Source organism: Trachypithecus francoisi, unplaced genomic scaffold, assembly GCF_009764315.1.
Source record: "Trachypithecus francoisi isolate TF-2019V2 unplaced genomic scaffold, Tfra_2.0 Lachesis_group4, whole genome shotgun sequence".
NCBI classification, from domain to species: Eukaryota; Metazoa; Chordata; class Mammalia; order Primates; family Cercopithecidae; genus Trachypithecus; species Trachypithecus francoisi.
Genome location: NW_022681469.1, coordinates 97855220 through 97876831, shown reverse-complemented (window position 1 = coordinate 97876831; position 21612 = coordinate 97855220).

Sequence of the window (21612 nt, the reverse complement as noted above, 5' to 3'; positions counted from 1 at the left end):
CCCCTGTTTTTTGTGTGTTTATGTTTCCATCTTTGCCTTCCTCTCCTCGAATGGGAGCATGCACTGTTCATCTTTGTCCCTCCAAGCCTTTCCCAGCACCAGGAGCAGGTGCTTATAAGTGTTTACTGCATTTAGGGCCCCTAACGCTCATTGAATCGTCAGTGTCTGCATGTATGCCTTGATGGCATCATCATGAAACTGACAGAAAAGATTTTACTGTTCTCTATTAAATTCAGAGATGTCATCTTCTATATCTGAGGTGATTTTTCCTTATTAAGGCATAAAAAGCTAGGAACAACCATGTGTTTACATTTTTGTTTCCCAGAGAAAAGGATAAATACAAAAAAGATAGGGTTTTAAATGGTTTCTCAATAAATCAAAATTATTTTGAAAATAGCATCCTAATGCCCAGTCAGAGGGCTTAGCGTTGCTCAATGCTTCACTTAGGTGGTGTAAACAATGATGGTTTACTTCTTTGGTGTCTGTAATGTGTTGTTGGTTTGTTTCATGCTGCTTGAATCGTCAAAGTGCCAAGTCCCCTAAGCTGAGCTGCTCTCTGGTTGTGTTACTCTCCATGCATGTCAGTCATCCTTGACCCTTCTTCTCCCCTCACACTCCACATTCAACACATCAGCAAATCCTACCTTTGAAATCCATGGGGAATCCAACCATGTCTTGTCCCTTTTACTGTGGCGATAGTCACCTCTGACCAGTATTACCGCAAAGCCTTCTAACTGACCTCCTTGCAACTATCTAATTTATCCTCAGTGCAGCGGCAGTGAGAGACCTTTTGGAACACCAGTCAGATCTTACCACTCCCTTGCTCACAAATCCATTTCACTAGAATAAAATTCAAGTCCTTACCTTGGCCAACTGGGTCTCTCATGGGCCCTCAACTTCCTCCCAAAGCCTTCCTACTCCACTCCTCACTTCACCCCTGCCACTCTCCTCCAGGCCACATGGACTCCTGTGTCCTGAACACTGGATTAGTTTCTAAGACTGCCGTAACAAAGTCCCCAATCTAGGTGCCTGAATCTGACAGAAATGGATTTTCTCACGGTTCTGGAGGCCAGAAGTTGGAAGTCAAGGTGTTGGCAGGCCACGTGCCCTCTGAAGCCTCCATGGGAGGATCCTGCCCTACTTCTCCCAGCTTCTGGAAGCCCAGGCGTTCCTTGGCTAAGGCAGCATCACTCTAGTCTCTGTATCCATCTTCCCATGGCCTCTTCCCTCTGTGTGTCTTTGCATCGCCACATGGCCTTCTGGCTGGGTATCTGTGGCCAAATTTCCCTCTTCTCAGAAGGATACCAGCCATTGGATTAGGGTCCATGCTCGTGATCTCATCTTGACTATGTATGCAAGGTCCTTGTTTCCAAATAAAATTACATTCACAGATGCTGGAGGTTAGGACTCCAACATATCTTTTTTGGGGGATGGCACAACTCAACTCATAGCCAACACCGAGGCAGCATCCTCTGCCCCAGGTGTCTACTGGGCCCGCTCCCTCACCTTCTTCAGAACTTTGCTTAAACGTGCTTTCTTCTAAGTTTATGTTCTCAATGAAGCCTATTCCAAATTCCCCCATCTTAATACTCCAATCTGCCCCACTCCTCTGCACCAAATTCTAAGTCCCTTTAAGCTGCTCCTTTTTTTTTCTTTTTTAAAAGCACATATTATCTTAGAACATAGGCAAAACCTATTTATTCTGCCGTAAACCAAAAACAAATTCTAAGGCCCCCCAGTCATCTCAGTGGACTTCCTCCAAGGCCAGAGCACTCTTAAAATGTAACCTGAAAGACTGGTTCAGGCCATGATGGGAAGTGGGGGTTGGACATGCCTCATTATGCCTCTCTAGAATTAATGTCTACACAGACCTTAAGTCTGATAAGAACCATTTACAATCTATCCTCTCTGAAGCCTACTACCTGAAGGCTTCCTCTGCAAATAAGAACTTTGATCCCACAATCCTTTATCTTAACCCAGACATTTCCTTTCTATTGATCCCAGGACTTTAGATGAACTCAACCAATTGTCAACCAGGAAAATTTTAAACCTACTTATAACCTGGAAGCCACCCCCCCACCTTGAAGTTGCCCCACCTTTCTGAACCGAACCAATGTATTTCTTAATGTGTTTGGTTGAAGTCTCATGTCTCCCTAAAATGTATAAAACCAAGCTGCATTCTGACCACTTTGGGCACATGTTCTCAGGACCTGAGACCTCATAGGCCATGGTCACTCATATTTGGCTCAGAATAAATCTCTTCAAATATTTTACAGAGTTTAACTCTTTTTATTGACATGCTTATAGTCAACTGTCTGTCCCAATACCTGACCTTCAGGAACAGCATAGACCTTTGGCTATTATTCAGTGATATCTCCCATCTCCTACCGCAGTACCTGGCACAGAGACACTCGGTACTTCATAGAACTAATTGATTGTTTTTTTCAAACAAAACAATCCTGTCAAGAAGTGGGCTAAGGACATGAATAGGTAATTCTCAAAAGAAGCTATACAAATGAACAATAATCATAAGAAAAAATACTCAACATCTCTAACGATCAAGGAAATGCAAATCAAAACCACCATGCAATACCACCTTACTCCTGCAAGAATGGCCATAATCAAAAAATCAAAAAACAGTAGCTGTTGGCATGGATGTGGTGAACAGAGAACACTTCTACACTGCTGGTAGGAATGTAAACTAGTACCATCACTATGGAAAACAGTGTGGCGATTCCTTAAAGAACTAAGAGTAGAACTACCATTTGATCCAGCCATCCCACTACTGGGTATCTACCCAGATGAAAAGAAGTCATTATTTGAAAAAGACACTTGCACATGCATGTTTATAGCAGCACAATTCACAATTGAAAAATCATAGTACCCACCCAAATTCCCATCAGTCAATGAGTGGATAAAGAAACCATGATATATATATATCATGGAATACTATGCAGTCATAAAAAGGAATGAAGTAACAGCATTTGCAGTGACCTGGTTGAGACTGGAGACTATTATTCTAAGTGAAGTAACTCAGGAATAGAAAACCGAACATCGTATGTTCTCACTGATATGTGGGAGCTAAGCTGTGAGGACACAAAGGCTTAAGAATGATACAATGGACCTTGGGGACTTGAGGGGAATGTGGGAGGGGGGCGAGGGATAAACTACTACAAATATGGTGCAGTATATACTGCTCAGGTGATGGGTGCACCAAAATCTCACAAATTGCCACTACTGAACTTACTCAAGTAACCAAATACCACCTTAACCCCAATAACTTATGGGGAAAAAAAAGTAACTTTCTCAAGGTCAATAAAATAAAATAAAATATAAAATTCTAAAACAAAGAACTAATTGATCGTTTTTTTCAAAGGCAAAGGTAAATCTGTACTTTTGGCATTCACTATTTTCTAACAATATTGTCTGTTTAAAAAAAGAAAGTACAATTTCAGGCTCATGCCATATGCTTAATCACATATGGTATGTGATTAAGACTTATTTTAAACCTTTTCTTAGGCCATATTTCCATACATTTATTATTTGTTCTGGGTGCTTTAAGAAATGGCAACCCACGTAGTTCCATTCCTCAATCCCATACTTAGGACAAAGTATATAACAGTCTTGGGATGTGGTTTCAATTAGCATAGCAAACCTCGTACATACTTTCTTCCTGGCATCCAGATTAAAGAAGCCGTTTTCACTTTCTAGCCCAGTTTTTATTTCTGCTTTCTCTTTTTCTCCCTAAAAAATCTATGGTATCCACAATATGTTGGTAGGTTTAAAAAATAAGTTATCAAAGAGAATCTACATTATTATTTAATTTTTATAGTTTAAAAAGCAGTATAGATGTATATCCTATATGTTTTTATATGAAAAGGTGAGTCTGGAACCATGCATATTAAACATGGGGTGGAGAAAGACTATGTATTTTGATATTGTTTGGATTTTTTTTTTAATGAACAGGCAAGTAAAAACTAAAAAAGCCATCCTTGAGAGAGTAAGTTTTCCATGGCACAAGGAACAAAAGCTGTTGGAGGCTGAAAGCCACATGCTCTGCTGAGAGGAACCTGAAGAAACTGTGCTTTTCTGTTTACTGTCCTGGAAACTAGCTGTTAACATGAAAACAGATCTCAGGCTTGTTTTTAAAATGTGTAGAGAGGCTAGGCATAGTGGCTCACGCCTGTCATCTCAGCACTTTCGGGGACTCAGGTGGGTGAATCACTTGAGGCCAGGAGTTTCAGATCAGCTTGGTCAACATGGTGAAACCCTGTCTCTACTAAAAAATAAGATAGAAAACATTAGCTGGGTGTGGTGGCACATGCCTGTAATCCCAGCTACTCAGGAGGTTGAATCCTAGGTTTCTCATTTAAAATTATTTAAAAATTTTCCTGAGATATCTATTTTCCATTTTATTATTATTATTATATTATTATTATTATTATTATTATTATTTGAGATGGAGTCTCGCTCTGTTGCCAGGCTGGAGTGTAGTGGTGTGATGCATCACATGAACAGAACTAAAGACAAAAAACACATGATTATCTCAATAGATGCAGAAAGGCGGAGGTTGCAGTGAGCCGAGATCGTGCCACTGCACTCCAGGCTGGGCAACAGAGCGAGACTCCACTCCAAAAGATAAATTAATAAATTAATTAAATTAAATAAAAAAAGAGGTGGGGGAGTCTAGGAGGCAATTAAATCATGTGGATTCCACCCTCATGAATGGGATGGGCACCTGTGTGAAAGAGCTAAAGGGAACCAGCTAGGTCTTTTGCCCTTTTTCTACCTTCTGCCATGTGAGGACACAGTGTTGGTCCCCTCTGGAGGGTGCAGTCACAAGGCATTATCTGCAGAGCACAGCCCTCATCACCCACTGAAGCTGCCAGCACCTTGATCTTAGACTTTCCAGCCTCCAGAATTATAAGAAATTAATTTCTATTGGGAGGGTGGATCACAGTGCCTACTACTGTGCTGTACATTTTACACATTATCTCACTTAATTAATATAACACCTCTAAGGAGTAGATAATCATCTTCCCTATACATAATTTTAGAGAGGAAGAAAAATCACATTTTGGGGCTCTCCTGGCAATTGTACCCTTAAGTCTCCAGACTTCATTTCCAGGGTCCTGACCTTTAATTCCTGGGGCACAGTTATGAATTTTCCTGCATGACCTCTGAGACCTCATGGGCCCATAAAGCAAATCAAGCTTGGATGACATTTTAGAGTTGGAAAGAACATGAGAGATGGTCTAATCCACCTGCATTCAAATAAGGATTCAGAGCCAAGATCCCAAATTAGGGAATGGGAGGTGACATTTCTAGAATACCTCCTTCCATCACTCTGGGCCTCTCCAGCTTTGGTTTCTCCTGGGCCAACGGGTGGTCCATCAGAGAGGCAACATTCGTGGTGAGTGGTGTCTGATCCAAGCCGTCTGCAGAGGCTGGCCATCCTGAAGTGTTCATTTAGATACTAAGGACCAATGGTCCCTGCCTCTTGGCTTTATCTGAACCCGACACTCCAAATTCATGCCTAACAGATCATTCCATGTTTACATCAGACTAACCAATTAAAAACAACCAAACCTATGTGTATTCGTGGCAGGGAAGGGGAATGGAAAGTACTGATGCATTTGTTAGAAGAAACCTTCAAATGTACCTGAACTGGATGAAAGTTATGAGGTTCTCTATGCACACAAACTAGAAAACCTAGAAGAAATGGATAAATTCCTGGACACATACACTTTTTCAAGTCTGAACCAGGAAGAAATTGATTCCCTGAAGGGATCAATAACGGTCTTTCTAGTTTAATTAGTAATAAATAGCCTACCAACCAAAAAAGCCCAGGACCAGATAGCTTCACAGTCAAATTCTACCAAATGTACAGAGAAGAGATGGTACCATTCCTACTGATACTATTCCAAAAAATTGATGAGGAGGGACTCCTCCCCAGTTCAGCTCATTCTTTTTTTTTTTTTTTTTTTTTTTAGATGGAGTCTCATTCTGTCACCAGGCTGGAGTGCAATGGTGCTATCTCAACTCACTGCAACCTCTGCCTCCCGGGTTCAAGCGATTCTCCTGCCTCAGCCTCCTGAGTAGCTGGGACTACAGGTGCACACCACCACACCCAGCTAATTTTTGTATTTTTGGTAGAGACGGGGTTTTACCATATTGGCCAGGATGGTCTCGATCTCTTGACCTCGTGATTCGCCTGCCTCAGCCTCCCAAAGTGCTGGGATTATAGGCATGAGCTACCACGCCTGGCCCTCTCCAGCTCATTCTATGAGGCCAGCATCATCCTGATACCAAAACCTGGCAGAGACCCAACAAAAACAGAAAACTTCAGGCCAATATCCTTGATAAACATCGATGCAAAAATCTTCAACCAGATACTTGGAAACCGAATCCAGTATCACATTCTAAAGCTAATCCACCATGATCAGATAGACATCATCCCAAGTATCAAGGTTGGCTTAACATGCACAAATCAATAAATGTGATTCATCACATAAACAGACCTAAAGACAAAAACCACATGATTATCTCAATAGATGCAGAAAAAAGCTTTTGATACAATTCAACACCACCTCATGTTAAAGACTTTCAATAAACTAGGTATTGAAGGAACATACCTCAAAAGAATAAGAGCCATATATAACAAACCCACAGCCAGTAGCATAATGAATGGGTAAAAGCTCAAGCATTCCCCTTGAAAACCAGCACAAAACAATGATGCCCTCTCTCACCACTCCTATTCAACATAGTATTGGAAGTCCTAGCCAGAGTAATCAGGCAAGAGAGAGAAATAAAGGGCATCCAATAGGAAGCGAGGAAGTCAATGTATCCCTGTTTACAGACGACATGATTCTACATCTAAAAAACTCCACAGTCTCGTCCCAAAAGCATCTTTTTATTTATTTATTTATTTTATTATACTTTAAGTTCTAGGGTACATGTGCATAACGTTTATATCATGTATAACTCCCCAATGCAATCCCTCCCTCCTCCCCCCTCCCCATGATAGGCCCCAGTGTGTGATGTTCCCCTTCCCGAGTCCAAGTGATCTCGTTCAGTTCCCACCTATGAGTGAGAACATGCGGTGTTTGGTTTTCTCTTCTTGTGATAGTTTGCTAAGAATGATGGTTTCCAGCTGCATCCATGTCCCTACAAAGGACGCAAACTCATCCTTTTTTATGGCTGCATAGTATTCCATGGTGTATATGTGCCACATTTTCTTAATCCAGTCTGTCACAGATGGACATTTGGATTGATTCCAAGTCTTTGCTATTGTGAATAGTGCCGCAATAAACATACGTGTGCATGTGTCTTTGTAGTAGAGTAATTTATAATCCTTTGGGTATATACCCAGTAGTGGGATGGCTGGGTCATATGGTACATCTAGTTCTAGATCCTTGAGGAATCGCCATACTGTTTTCCATAATGGTTGAACTAGTTTACAATCCCACCAACAGTGTAAAAGTGTTCCTATTTCTCCACATCCTCTCCAACATCTATTGTTTCCTGACTTCTTAATGATTGCCATTCTAACTGGTGTGAGATGGTATCTCATTGTGGTTTTGATTTGCATTTCTCTGATGGCGAGTGATGACGAGCATTTTTTCATGTGTCTGTTGGCTGTATGAATGTCTTCTTTTGAGAAATGTCTGTTCATATCCTTTCCCCACTTTTTGATGGGGTTGTTTGTTTTTTTCTTGTAAATTTGTTTGAGTTCTTTGTAGATTCAGGATATTAGCCCTTTGTCAGATGAGTAGGTTGCAAAAATTTTCTCCCATTCTGTAGGTTGCCTGTTCACTCTGATGGTAGTTTCTTTTGCTGTGCAGAAGCTCTTTAGTTTAATTAGATCCCATTGGTCAATTTTGGCTTTTGCTGCCATTGCTTTTGGTGTTTTAGACATGAAGTCCTTGCCCATGCCTATGTCCTGAATGGTACTACCTAGATTTTCTTCTAGGGTTTTTATGGTATTAGGTCTAACATTTAAGTCTCTAATCCATCTTGAATTAATTTTCGTATAAGGGGTAAGGAAAGGATCCAGTTTCAGCTTTCTACTTATGGCTAGCCAATTTTCCCAGCACCATTTATTAAATAGGGAATCCTTTCCCCATTTCTTGTTTTTGTCAGGTTTGTCAAAGATCAGATGGCTGTAGATGTGTGGTATTATTTCTGAGGACTCTGTTCTGTTCCATTGGTCTATTCTCTGTTGTGGTACCAGTACCATGCTGTTTTGGTTACTGTAGCCTTGTAGTATAGTTTGAAGTCAGGTAGCGTGACGCCTCCAGCTTTGTCCTTTTGACCTAGGATTGTCTTGGCAATGCGGGCTCTTTTTTGGTTCCATATGAACTTTAAAGCAGTTTTTTCCAATTCTGTGAAGAAAGTCATTGGTAGCTTGATGGGGATGGCATTGAATCTATAAATAACCTTGGGCAGTATGGCCATTTTCACGATATTGATTCTTCCTATCCATGAGCATGGTATGTTCTTCCATTTGTTTGTGTCCTCTTTTATTTCACTGAGCAGTGGTTTGTAGTTCTCCTTGAAGAGGTCCTTTACATCCCTTGTAAGCTGGATTCCTAGGTATTTTATTCTCTTTGAAGCAATTGTGAATGGAAGTTGATTCCTGATTTGGCTCTCTGCTTGTCTGTTACTGGCGTATAAGAATGCTTGGATTTTTGCACATTAATTTTGTATCCTGAGACTTTGCTGAAGTTGCTTATCAGCTTAAGGAGATTTTGGGCTGAGACAATGGGGTTTTCTAAATATACAATCATGTCATCTGCAAACAGGGACAATTTGACTTCTTCTTTTCCTAACTGGATACCCTTGATTTCTTTCTCTTGCCTGATTGCCCTAGCCAGAACTTCCAACACTATGTTGAATAGAGTGGTGAGAGAGGGCATCCCTGTCTTGTGCCAGTTTTCAAAGGGAATTTTTCCAGTTTTTGCCCATTCAGTATGATATTAGCTGTGGGTTTGTCGTAAATAGCTCTTATTATTTTGAGGTACGTTCCATCAATACCGAATTTATTGAGCGCTTTTAGCATAAAGGGCTGTTGAATTTTGTCAAAAGCCTTTTCTGCATCTATTGAGATAATCATGTGGTTCTTGTCTTTGGTTCTGTTTATATGCTGGATTACGTTTATTGATTTGCGAATGTTGAACCAGCCTTGCATCCCAGGGATGAAGCCCACTTGATCATGGTGGATAAGCTTTTTGATGTGCTGCTGAATCCGGTTTGCCAGTATTTTATTGAGGATTTTTGCATCGATGTTCATCAGGGATATTGGTCTAAAATTCTCTTTTTTTGTTGTGTCTCTGCCAGGCTTTGGTATCAGGATGATGTTGGCCTCATAAAATGAGTTAGGGAGGATTCCCTCTTTTTCTATTGATTGGAATAGTTTCAGAAGGAATGGTACCAGCTCCTCCTTGTACCTCTGGTAGAATTCAGCTGTGAATCCATCTGGTCCTGGACTTTTTTTCGTGGGTAGGCTATTAATTGTTGCCTCAATTTCAGAGCCTGTTATTGGTCTATTCAGGGATTCAACTTCTTCCTGGTTCAGTCTTGGAGAGTGTAAGTGTCCAGGAAATTATCCATTTCTTCTAGATTTTCTAGTTGATTTGCGTAGAGGCATTTATAGTATTCTCTGATGGTTGTTTGTATTTCTGTGGGGTCGGTGGTGATATCCCCTTTATCATTTTTTATTGCATCTATTTGATTCCTCTCTCTTTTCTTCTTTATTAGTCTTGCTAGCGGTCTGTCAATTTTGTTGATCTTTTCAAAAAACCAACTCCTGGATTCATTGATTTTTTGGAGGGTTTTTTGTGTCTCTATCTCCTTCAGTTCTGCTCTGATCTTAGTTATTTCTTGCCTTCTGCTAGCTTTTGAATGTGTTTGCTCTTGCCTCTCTAGTTCTTTTAATTGTGATGTTAAGTGTCAATTTTAGATCTTTCCTGCTTTCTCTTGTGGGCATTTAGTGCTATAAATTTCCCTCTACACACTGCTTTAAATGTGTCCCAGAGATTCTGGTATGTTGTATCTTTGTTCTCATTGGTTTCAAAGAACATCTTTATTTCTGCTTTCATTTCGTTATGTACCCAGTAGTCATTCAGGAGCAGGTTGTTCAGTTTCCATGTAGTTGAGCGTTTTGATTGAGTTTCTTAGTCCTGAGTTCTAGTTTGATTGCACTGTGGTCTGAGAGACAGTTTGTTATAATTTCTGTTCTTGTACATTTGCTGAGGAGTGCTTTACTTCCAATTATGTGGTCAATTTTGGAATAAGTGCGATGTGGTGCTGAGAAGAATGTATATTCTGTTGATTTGGGGTGGAGAGTTCTATAGATGTCTATTAGGTCTGCTTGGTGCAGAGATGAGTTCAATTCCTGGATATCCTTGTTAACTTTCTGTCTCGTTGATCTGTCTAATGTTGACAGTGGAGTGTTGAAGTCTCCCATTATTATTGTATGGGAGTCTAAGTCTTTTTGTAAGTCTCTAAGGAGTTGCTTTATGAATCTGGGTGCTCCTGTATTGGGTGCATAGATATTAGGAGAGTTAGCTCTTCCTGTTGAATTGATCCCTTTACCATTATGTAATGGCCTTCTTTGTCTCTTTTGATCTTTGATGGTTTAAAGTCTGTTTTATCAGAGACTAGGATTGCAACCCCTGCTTTTTTTTGTTCTCCATTTGCTTGGTAGATCTTCCTCCATCCCTTTATTTTGAGCCTATGTATGTCTCTGCATGTGAGATGGGTCTCCTGAATACAGCAGACTGATGGGTCTTGACTCTTTATCCAGTTTGCCAGTCTGTGTCTTTTAATTGGAGCATTTAGTCCATTGACATTTAAGGTTAATATTGTTATGTGCGAACTTGATCCTGTCATTATGATATTAACTGGTTATTTTGCTCATTAGTTGATGCAGTTTCTTCCTAGCCTCGATGGTCTTTACATTTTGGCATGTTTTTGCAATGGCTGGTACCGGTTGTTCCTTTCCATGTTTAGGGCTTCCTTCAGGGTCTCTTATAAGGCAGGCCTGGTGGTGACAAAATCTCTAAGCATTTGCTTATCTGTAAAGGATTTTATTTCTCCTTCACTGATGAAACTTAGTTTGGCTGGATATGAAATTCTGGGTTGAAAATTCTTTTCTTTAAGAACGTTGAATATTGGCCCCCACTCTCTTCTGGCTTGTAGAGTTTCTGCCGAGAGATCTGCTGTTAGTCTGATGGGCTTCCCTTTGTGGGTAACCCGACCTTTCTCTCTGGCTGCCCTTAAGATTTTTTCCTTCATTTCAACTTTGGTGAATCTGGCAATTATGTGTCTTGGAGTTGCTCTTCTGGAGGAGTATCTTTGTGGCGTTCTCTGTATTTCCTGAATTTGAATGTTGGCCTGCCCTACTAGGTTGGGGAAGTTCTCCTGGATGATATCCTGAAGAGTGTTTTCCAACTTGGTTCCATTTTCCCCCTCACTTTCAGGCACCCCAATCAGACATAGATTTGGTCTTTTTACATAATCCCATACTTCTTGCAGGCTTTGTTCATTTCTTTTTCTTCTTTTTTCTTTTGGTTTCTCTTCTCGCTTCATTTCATTCATTTGATCCTCAATCGCTGATACTCTTTCTTCCAGTTGATCGAGTCGGTTACTGAAGCTTGTGCATTTGTCACGTATTTCTCGTGTCATGGTTTTCATCTCTGTCATTTCGTTTATGATCTTCTCTGCATTAATTAGTCTAGCTGTCAATTCTTCCACTCTTTTTTCAAGATTTTTAGTTTCTTTGCGCTGGGTACGTAATTCCTCCTTTAGCTCTGAGAAGTTTGATGGGCTGAAGCCTTCTTCTCTCATCTCGTCAAAGTCATTCTCTGACCAGCTTTGATCCGTTGCTGGCGATGGGCTGCGCTCCTTTGCAGGGGGAGATGCGCTCTTATTTTTTGAATTTCCAGCTTTTCTGCCCTGCTTCTTCCCCATCTTTGTGGTTTTATCTGTCTCTGGTCTTTGATGACGGTGACGTACTGATGGGGTTTTGGTGTAGGTGTCCTTCCTGTTTGATCGTTTTCCATCTGACAGTCAGAAGGACTGTCTGTTGGTCTGTTGGAGATTGCTTGAGGTCCACTCCAGACCCTGTTTGCCTGGGTATCAGCAGCAGAGGTTGCCGAAGATAGAATATTGCTGAACAGCGAGTGTACCTGTCTGATTCTTCCTTTGGATGTTTCCTCTCAGGGATGACTCCACCCTGTGAGGTGTGGGGTGTCAGACTGCCCCTAGTGGGGGATGTCTCCCAGTTAGGCTACTCAGGGGTCAGGGACCCACCTGAGCAGGCAGTCTGTCGGTTCTCGGATCTCAACCTCCGCGTTGGGAGATCCACGGCTCTCCCCAAAGCTGTCAGACAGAGTCGTTCACCTCTGCACCAGCCCCCGCTGCTTTCCTATTGGACCTCAGCTGTGGGCTGTCCCCAGAGGTGGAGTCTACAGAGACAGGCAGGTTCCTTGAGCTGCTGTGAGCTCCACCCAGTTCCAGCTTCCCAGCGGCTTTGTTTACCTACTTAAGCCTCAGCAATGGCGGGCGCCCCTCCCCCAGCCTCGCTGCTACCTTGCGGATAGATCGCCGCAGACTGCTGTGTTAGCAGTGAGGGAGGCTCCGTGGGCGTGGGACCCTCCCGGCCAGGTGTGGGATATATTCTCCTGGTGTGCCTGTTTCCTTAAAGCGCAGTATTGGGGTGGGAGTTACCCGATTTTCCAGGTGTTATGTGTCCCAGTTCCCCTGGCTAGGAAAACGGATTTCCTTCCCCCTTGCGCTTCCAGGTGAGGCGATGCCTCGCCCTGCTTCAGCTCACGCTGGTCAGGCTGCAGCAGCTGACCAGCACCGATTGTCCGGCACTCCCTAGAGAGATGACCCCAGTACCTCAGTTGAAAATGCAGAAATCACCCGTCTTCTGTGTCACTCGCGCTGGGAGTTGGAGCCCAAAAGCATCTTAAGCTGATAAACAACTTTAGCAAAGTTTCAGGATATAAAATCAATGTACAAAAATCACTTGCATTCCTATACACCAACAACAACCAAGACAAGAGCCAAACGAGGAAGGCAGTCCCATTCACAATTGCCACATGAAGAATAAAATACCTAGTAATACAGCTAACCAAGGAGATGAAAGATCTCTACAATGAGAACTACAAAACACTGCTTAAAGAAATCAGTGAAGACACAAACTAGTAGAAAAACATTCCAAGCTCATGGATAGGAAGAATCAATATCATTAAAATGGCATTACTGCCCAAAGCAATTTACAGATTCAATGCTATTCCTATCAAACTATCAATGACATTCTTCACAGAATTAGAAAAAAACTATTTTAAAAGTCATGTGGAACCAAAAGAGAGCCCAAAAAGCTAAGGCAATGCTGAGCAAAAAGAACAAAACTGAAGATATCACAGGATCTGACTTCAAACTATACTCCAGGGCTACAATAACTCAAACAGCATGGCACTGGTACAAAAACAGACACATAGACCAATGAAACAGAACAGAGGGCCCAGAAATAAGGCCACACACCTACAACCATCTGATCTTTGACAAAACTGACAAAAACAATGGGGAAAAGACTACCTGTTCAATAAATAGTGTTGGGATAACTGGCTAGCCATATGCAGGAGATTGAAGTTGGACACCTTCCTTACACCATATACAAAAATCAACTCAAGATGGATCAAAGACTTAAGTGTAAAACCCAAAACTAAAAGAACTCTGGAAGAAAACCTAGATAATACCATACTGGATATAAGAACAGACAAAGGTTTCATGACAAAGATGCCAAAAGCAATTGCAACAAAAGCAAAAATTGACAAATGGGATCTAATTGAACTAAAGAGCTTCTGCACACAGCAAAAGAAACTATCAACAGGGTAAACAGACAACCTACAGAATAGAAGAAAACATTTGCAAACTATGCATCTGAGAGAGGTCTAATATCCTGCATCTATAAGGAACTTAAAGAAATCTACAAGAGAAAAACAACCCCATTAAAAAGTGGACAAATAACATGAACAGATACTTTTCAAAAGAAGACATATGTGTGACCAACAAGCATATGAAAAAAAAAGCTCAATATCACTGATTATTAAAGAAATGCAAGTCAAAACCACAATGAGATACCATCTCACACCAGTAAGTATGGCTATCATTAGAAAGTAAAAAAATAACAGATGCTGGTGAGGTTGTGGAGAAAAGAGAACACTTACACACTGTTGATGGGAGTGTAAATTAGTTTAACCATTGTGAAAAGCAGTATGGCAATTCCTCCAACAGCTGAAAGCAGAGCATCATTTGTCCCAGCAATCCCATTACTGGGTATACACCCAGAGGAATATAAATCATTCTACCATAAAGATACACACTCATGAATGTTCATTGCAGCACTATTCACAATAGCAAAGACACAGAATCAACCTAAATGCCCATCAGTGGCAGATTGGATAAAGAAAATGTGGTATATATACACCGTGGAATACCATGCAACCATAAAAAGGAATAAGATCTTGTCTTTTGCGAGAACACGGATGGAGCTGGAAGTTATTATCCTTAGCAAACTAACGCAGGAACAGAAAACCAAAAACCGCATGTTTTCACTTATAAGTGGGAGCTAAATGATGAGAACTTATGAACACAAAGAAGAGGGCAACAGACACGGGCCTCCTTGAGGGGGGAGGGTGGGAGGAGGAAGAGGAGCAGAAAAAATAACTATTCGGTACTGGGCTTACTTAATACCTGAGTGATGAAATAATCTGTACAACAAACCCCATGACATGAGTTACCTATATAACAAAACTTCACATGTACCCCTGAACCTAAAATAAAAGTCAAAAAAAAGTTACGAGGTTCCCAGTGAAAACTAAGGGATTCTCTTCAACTCTTGCCACTGGTGAGGTTAGAAAACCAGAGTGGAAAAAAGACAGGGTTAAACTATTGGTTGGCTAATCAAAATAAAGACACACTGTTTAACTCTCACTTTTAAGTGTATAAGCATTTGTTGTGATGTTAAAAAAACAAATCCTGTGGGAAGTGTAGTTACATGGGGCAAGTTTGGATAGACTGCACCCCTTCCCCCCATCTCCAGAACAAAGCCAGCCAACAACAACACGAATCCTACAGCTGGAATGCATTCTGGATTTCTAATCTGATTATTTACCCGTGATTATATGTTTTTTCCCCCCACAGCATTCTCATACCCATAAACTTCCATTTAAAATCAAGACCCCAAATCCCTTAAATAAAACCTATTTCATGAGTCACACTCTTCATCTAATTCAAGCTTAGTGGCTTAAAGAAAAAACAACCACTAACTACAATCTGAATTCACAAGCAAAGCCCTCGACTCCCGTTGACTCACCAAAGCCTTATTTTATGAACAGCAAGATGTGATCTTTTGTGTGTGGGCTCTCCCAGAAGAGGGCTCTGATAATGCAAAGGATTGTTCGGTTTGACTTTGGAAGTAATCAAGTGGCCTTTCCATTGTGTGGTTATTAGCAGCAGATTTGCCCTCCAGATTAAGTTTGCTATAAGATGATGTTAAAAATCATCCTGCTTTCTCAGGGTTACTCATGTCACAAGCAGTAGAGAGGAATGTATGCGACAAGAGAAAACACCACTGCACAGTGGGGATGGAGAACCCGATGCACAGTAGGACCCTATAGGTTTGGAAAAGCGTGATTCTTGCTTTGAACCGAATTTTGCCTCGGGCTTTATCCTGTTGCTAAGAAATAAGAGACTATCTGCAACAGGCGCTGGAGAAATATAAACTGTACATTTGCTTCAGGGCTTTTCCTCAACTATCTGTGCCCGGACAAACAGAAAATTGCATTTCTTGGATTCCTGCCCATTTGGAGTGGGGAAGCATCCTGCTACATTGGCAAGACATCAACCGGAGTCTACAGGAGAATGAACAAAAAGAATGGCCTCTTATCCACGTCTGGAGAAAAATCGCTCACAGGATTTGAGGTCTGCTGCACACCACCAAGAGAACGCCCCATCAGAAAGCGTAAGAGAGCCTTCTCTGCCCTTTTTGGAGCGTTACCTCCACAGCCCAAATGTCACCCACGCTTTAGAAACCCAAAGCCTTGGCTAAGGGCCAAGAAGAAGGCTGATAAGGAAGTCCTCATTTTTTACCAAAGCAGTAGAACTAAAGAATCCTGATTGTATTACAATCTGACACCAAGAGGTTACCCACCACTGAATGGGCACATCTGGGTGTTTACTGAGGTGAGGGGTTGCCAGACATCCAAAGGCTTCAGAGCAAGGCAGGAGGACAGCTGCTGAACGAGGCAATCGGAGAATACAGGTAGGTCCTCAGAGGTCCTTGGAGAACACAGGTAGGTCCTTCTCCACATGCATTCACATTCAATTCAAATGAAACAGCTGCGGCAGCAGCAGCAGTGACAACAAAACATTGTTCCAGCCCTTCCCTATGTGGCCTCTGCTCTGAATTCAGACATCTGTATCTTCCCTGTCACTGAGGCTGGTGCTCTTGGAGGTGGGCAGGGCAAATCTGGTCAGTGGAGGATTGCCACATATTTTTGTCTTAAAATGTCATTAGGCCAGGCACGGTGGCTGTAATCCTAGCACTTTGGGAGGCCGAAGCAGGTGGATCACAAGGTCAGGAGTTCGAGATCAGCCTGACCAACATGATGAAACCCCGTCTCTACTAAAAATACAAAAATTAGCTGGATGTGGTGGCATGTGCCTGTAATTCCAGCTACTCAGGAGGCTGGGGCAGGAGAATTGCTTGAACGTGGGAGGCAGAAGTTGCAGTGAGCTGAGATTGCGCCATTGTACTCCGGCCCGGTGACAGAGTGAGATTTCGTCTCAAGAAATAAAAAAAAATTTTTTAAAAAGTCATTAGCTCCACGTTCTGCTCATACCCCAGTGATCAACCACCGGCAGATGCTGCTCATAACCCTGTGCTGAAATAGAATCAATAACTAACACAACAGTGAAGGCCCTACACTATGTGTGAGGATTCATCAAACCTTCCTGATAAGCTTGTGAGGTTGGCACTTTGACTGACCCAAACTTACAGATGAGGAGGCCAAGGCTCAGGGAGGTGGGGTGACCTGTCCAAGGTTCCATAGCCAGTGCCTGGCAGGGCTGTGCTTTCACTTCCACCTGGCTGGCCCCAGGCCTTGTGTTCTGAACCATGGGTGTGAAGATGAGTTTCCTGCTCATCACATCATTCCCAGTGATGTCCCCTGGTTAGCCCATGCTGGGTATTTCTGGTATGCAGGCAGCACTGGGGGGGATGTCTCCATGTGTCCAACATGGTCCCACAGCTAGACGTCCTGTGAGAGCCTTTTGATGTCCTCTCCAGGGGAAAGGCTAACCTGCTGCAGCGTTTTGGAGCCGCTGCATGGTGGATCTTTGAAGGCAGGGTGCAGGCAGGTAGCAGATGCTTAAAAAATACTTGCCAAATGACAGAACTACTTTTCCATCACATGAGACCTCCCCAGTCCCCAAACTCCATCTCTGGAAATAGGGGTCATTGCCAGTGTTCTGGGGGAGTCATAGGATGCTCTCTGGAACTTTCACTGATACATTGAAGTACATGAAGATGGCAGTGCCAGAGTCATGTTGGCAGAGGAAGAGATGAGCTCCCAAGATGAACTATCAAGCTGCACTTTCACCCAACAGCCAATTTCACCTCAGCAGGAATCTGGGTGAAAAACTGGACAGAGACGCTAAAGGGCCTGAAAATCTGGGATTATTCTTCCTTTTTCTTCAAAGCCCAGAGGAAGAGGTGACAGGTGTTTCTAACTTTAGAGGTGTGGCTGGATTGAATGAATTCTGAATAATCCAAGAATGATAATCCATTGAGCACAAAACAGCGGGAAATACAAAGTGGGTTTCCATGCACGTTCTTCAGTCTCAGCTTTGTAGTTAAAAGCGATCTGTGTAAACAAGGACCAAGTGGACCTTTCTTTTAAAGCCTTCAGAAATATTTGTTTCCTTTAGCAGGCAAAGCCCTTCATATCCGTATTTTAACACAAGACCACCAAAATTTCACAAAAGAATCCAGTTTCAAAATTAATAAAACATTTTGTAACTAAAACAAGAGTAGAGGAAATTGCTTCAGGAAACAAGAAAATGCAAAGAAGCACTTGTGGTGACTTCTATGGCAAAAAAAATACAATACAAATGCAAAATACTTCCTATGTGGTTTTGTGAAACTATTAATATACATTAGAAATCTAGTTAAAGCAACCTGTTAGAACAGAGTGGATTTCTTCAGTACTTACAAGTGGCTAGAGAAAGACATCTCACAGGGAAGCAAGGCATTTCACATGAGGACAGGAATCATCTGGGGAAGGACCGGCCATAACGCTGATCCCTATGGAAAGACTCCCGGACAGTATAAAGACAAAGCTGATGGCTTACACTGGGGGGCAGCAGGACAAAGAGACTGCGGTTTCAATATTGCAGGTGTTAATGCTTTGTCTGCCTGCAATATGGTCCTGGTGGCGGGACACTCTTTTTTGTAACCAGTGGATCTGTGTGTCTGATTCTTCATTTTGTTGCCATTTGCACAGTACACGATGGTGTGTCCCATTTTCTCCAGTATTGGTCTCCCTTGTTGCTGTTTCTTCGTGAGGATTTGCTTCAGTTGACTCTGACCCCATCAGTTACTCCTCAGCTCTGGAACGGCATTGGGCAGGCACTACAGTGGGGGGAAATATGACTACTTTGGCTTTAGCCACCACCTTCTCTCTCTTGGATTACTGCACTAGCTTACCCTTGCCTGTTACAGGCTATTCCTATGTATAGCCTGTTACAGGCTCTTCTGTCTAAGAAAGATCATGTCATCCCTATTTTTTTTTTTTTTTTGAGACAGAGTTTTGCTCATGTTGCCCAGGCTAGAGTGCAATGGCACGGTCTTGGCTCACTGCAACCCCTGCCTCCCGGATTTAAGCGATTCTCCTGTCTCAGCCTCCTGAGTAGCTGAGACTACAGGTGCCTGCCACCACACTTCGCTAATTTTTGTATTTTTAGTAGAGATGGGGTTTCACCATGTTGGCCAGGCTGGTCTTGAACTCCTGACCTCAGGTGATCCACCTGCCTTGGCCTCCCAAAGGGCTGGGATTACAGGCGTGAGCCACTGCACCTGTCCCACTCCTGTACTTTTGACCTGGCAGGGGCTCCCAGTCTTACTGACAGTAAAGGGCCCAAGCCCTTCCAACAGCACTTTATGATGTGGCTCTCCAGCCTCTCATGCTCTGACCTCATGTTCTACCATGCCCTCAGCCTGAGCTTCCTCCCTTCCAGCCACACTGATGTCCTTGCTGTGCCTTGAGCTCCAGGCTTCCTCCCCATGTCTATGTGGCTTTCTCTCTTACCTTCTTCAGTCTTGGCTCAAGTGTCATCTTTTCTGGTTATCCCATGTAAACTACAAACCACCCTACTCCTACCCTCTCCCATCCTGATCTCTCTTAGACTTGCCTTTGTTTTCTATTTTTTCCAAGACAGGAATTATCCTCCAACACCCTATATAAGTTACTTACTTGTCTCCCTGAAGATGCCAGCTCTATGAGGGAAAGGATCTTTGTCTGTCGTATTCATGATGTGTCCCAAGCCCCTAGAACAGTGCCTGGCTAGCCAGGTGTGGTGGTTCACACCTGTAATCCCAGCACTTCGGGAGGCTGAAGCAGGTAGATTGCTTAAGTCCAAGAGTTCAAGACCAGACTGGGCAACATGGTAAAACTCCATCTCTAAAAAAGTTTTAAAAATTAAAAAATAAATATAAAAGAACAGTGCCTGGTGAATGAGTACTTATTGAATGAATGAATGAAACACACATACAAATAAGCCCCCACCTAATACCCCACACATGAGTCAGTTGCCCTCACCAACCAGGATGTGGATTGCATTTCCTAAGATCCAGAATTATTGCTGGCTACACGTTTTTACAGTCAGTGGCCACCAGATTCCATCGTCAAGGTGCTCACTGAGGGTGGTGCTGAGGTGAGATTTTATCGAGGAAGGGAATAATACAATTGTGTTCCCCATCTCCTTAGTGGTATTAAATCTAAGATGAGGTCGGGGGCAGTGGCTCACTCCTGTAATCCCAGCACTTTGGGAGGCAGAGGCAGGTGGATCACCTGAGGTCAGGAGTTCGAGACCAGCCTGGCCAACATGGTGAAATCCTGTCTCTACTAAAAATACAAAAAAATTAGCTGACTGTGGTGGCGGGCGCCTGTAATCCCAGCTGCTTGGCAGGCTGAGATAGGAGAATGGCTGAACCTGGGAGGCAGAGGCTGCAGTGAGCTGAGATCGTGCCACTGCACTCTAGCCTGGGTGACCAAGCGAGGCTCCATCTCAAAAAAAAAAAAAAAAAAAAAAACTAAGATGCATATGCTAATGTGATACAGATTACCAATGACCAAACCAAGACACAAAGAGGGTTAATATATAGTCGACTGTGAAGTGACTGCATCTTACACACAACAGAGACAGTCATTTAGCAAACAGCTTTTAAGCTCTAGCTTTTGCTACAACATATCCTGAATCTCCCAACCTGCCACTGCCTAAGCCCTACCCTGAGTTATTATGCAGATTAAGCTTATGAAGAAGGAACCCTGGTGCCTTCACCTCCTTTTTAGTGTTGTGCTTATCACTTTGATCACATTACATGCCAGGAAGGGATAGGGACTGGCAGCAAACAGTATGGGTTCTTGGGGCATGCAGTAGCCTGGGTGCCCACCCTGTCCCATCACTTAGGAGTCATGTGGCCTGAGTACCTTCCTTAAGGCCTCAGGGATGCTGAGCTCTCCCAGGTTTCCTCAGTTGGGAAATCAGCCTTCCACGAATGAGGTAATCCCTGCAAAGCGCTTAGAGCAGCGCCTGCATGTGGTAAACCCTCAATCAATGTTAATGTCTGTTGTTACTAAGGAATCCACTGCATAACCTGAATGTCTTGCCTGAACTTCAGGTTCCTCATCAGTGGCACCTCCATCCCACGCCATGCCCCTCACCCCACCCTGATCTTGCCGTCTTGTTTCCCAGTACCAGTTCCATTTTTTTTTTGCTCTGTTGCTCAGGCTGGAGTGCAGTGGCTCAATCTTGGCTCATTGCAACCTCCGCCTCCCAGGTTCAAGCGATTCTCATGCCTCAGCCTCCTGAGTAGCTGGGATTGTAGGTACACACCATGACGCCAGGCTAATTTTTTTATTCTTTGTAGAGATGGGGTTTCACCATGTTGGTCCAGCTGGTCTCAAACTCCTGGCCTCAAGCAGTCCACCCATCTCAGCCTCCCAAAGTGTTGGGATTACAGGCACCTGCCACCATGCCCAGCTAATTTTTGTATTTTTGTATAGACAGGGTTTCGCCATGTTGGCTAGGCTGGTCTCAAACTCTGGACCTCAGGTGATCTGCCCGCCTCGGCCTCCCAAAGTGCTGGGATTACAAGTGTGAGCCACTGCACCTGGCTGCTCCTATTTCTTGTGCCAACTCAACTCTGGAGTGTTCTTCTCCACTAATTTTCTGGTCCTTTCAAATTGAGCCCAAGTCACTGCTCAGGGTCCCACATCTCCTGCCTAGCTCCTACTGCTCCCTCTCATCTCTCCCTGC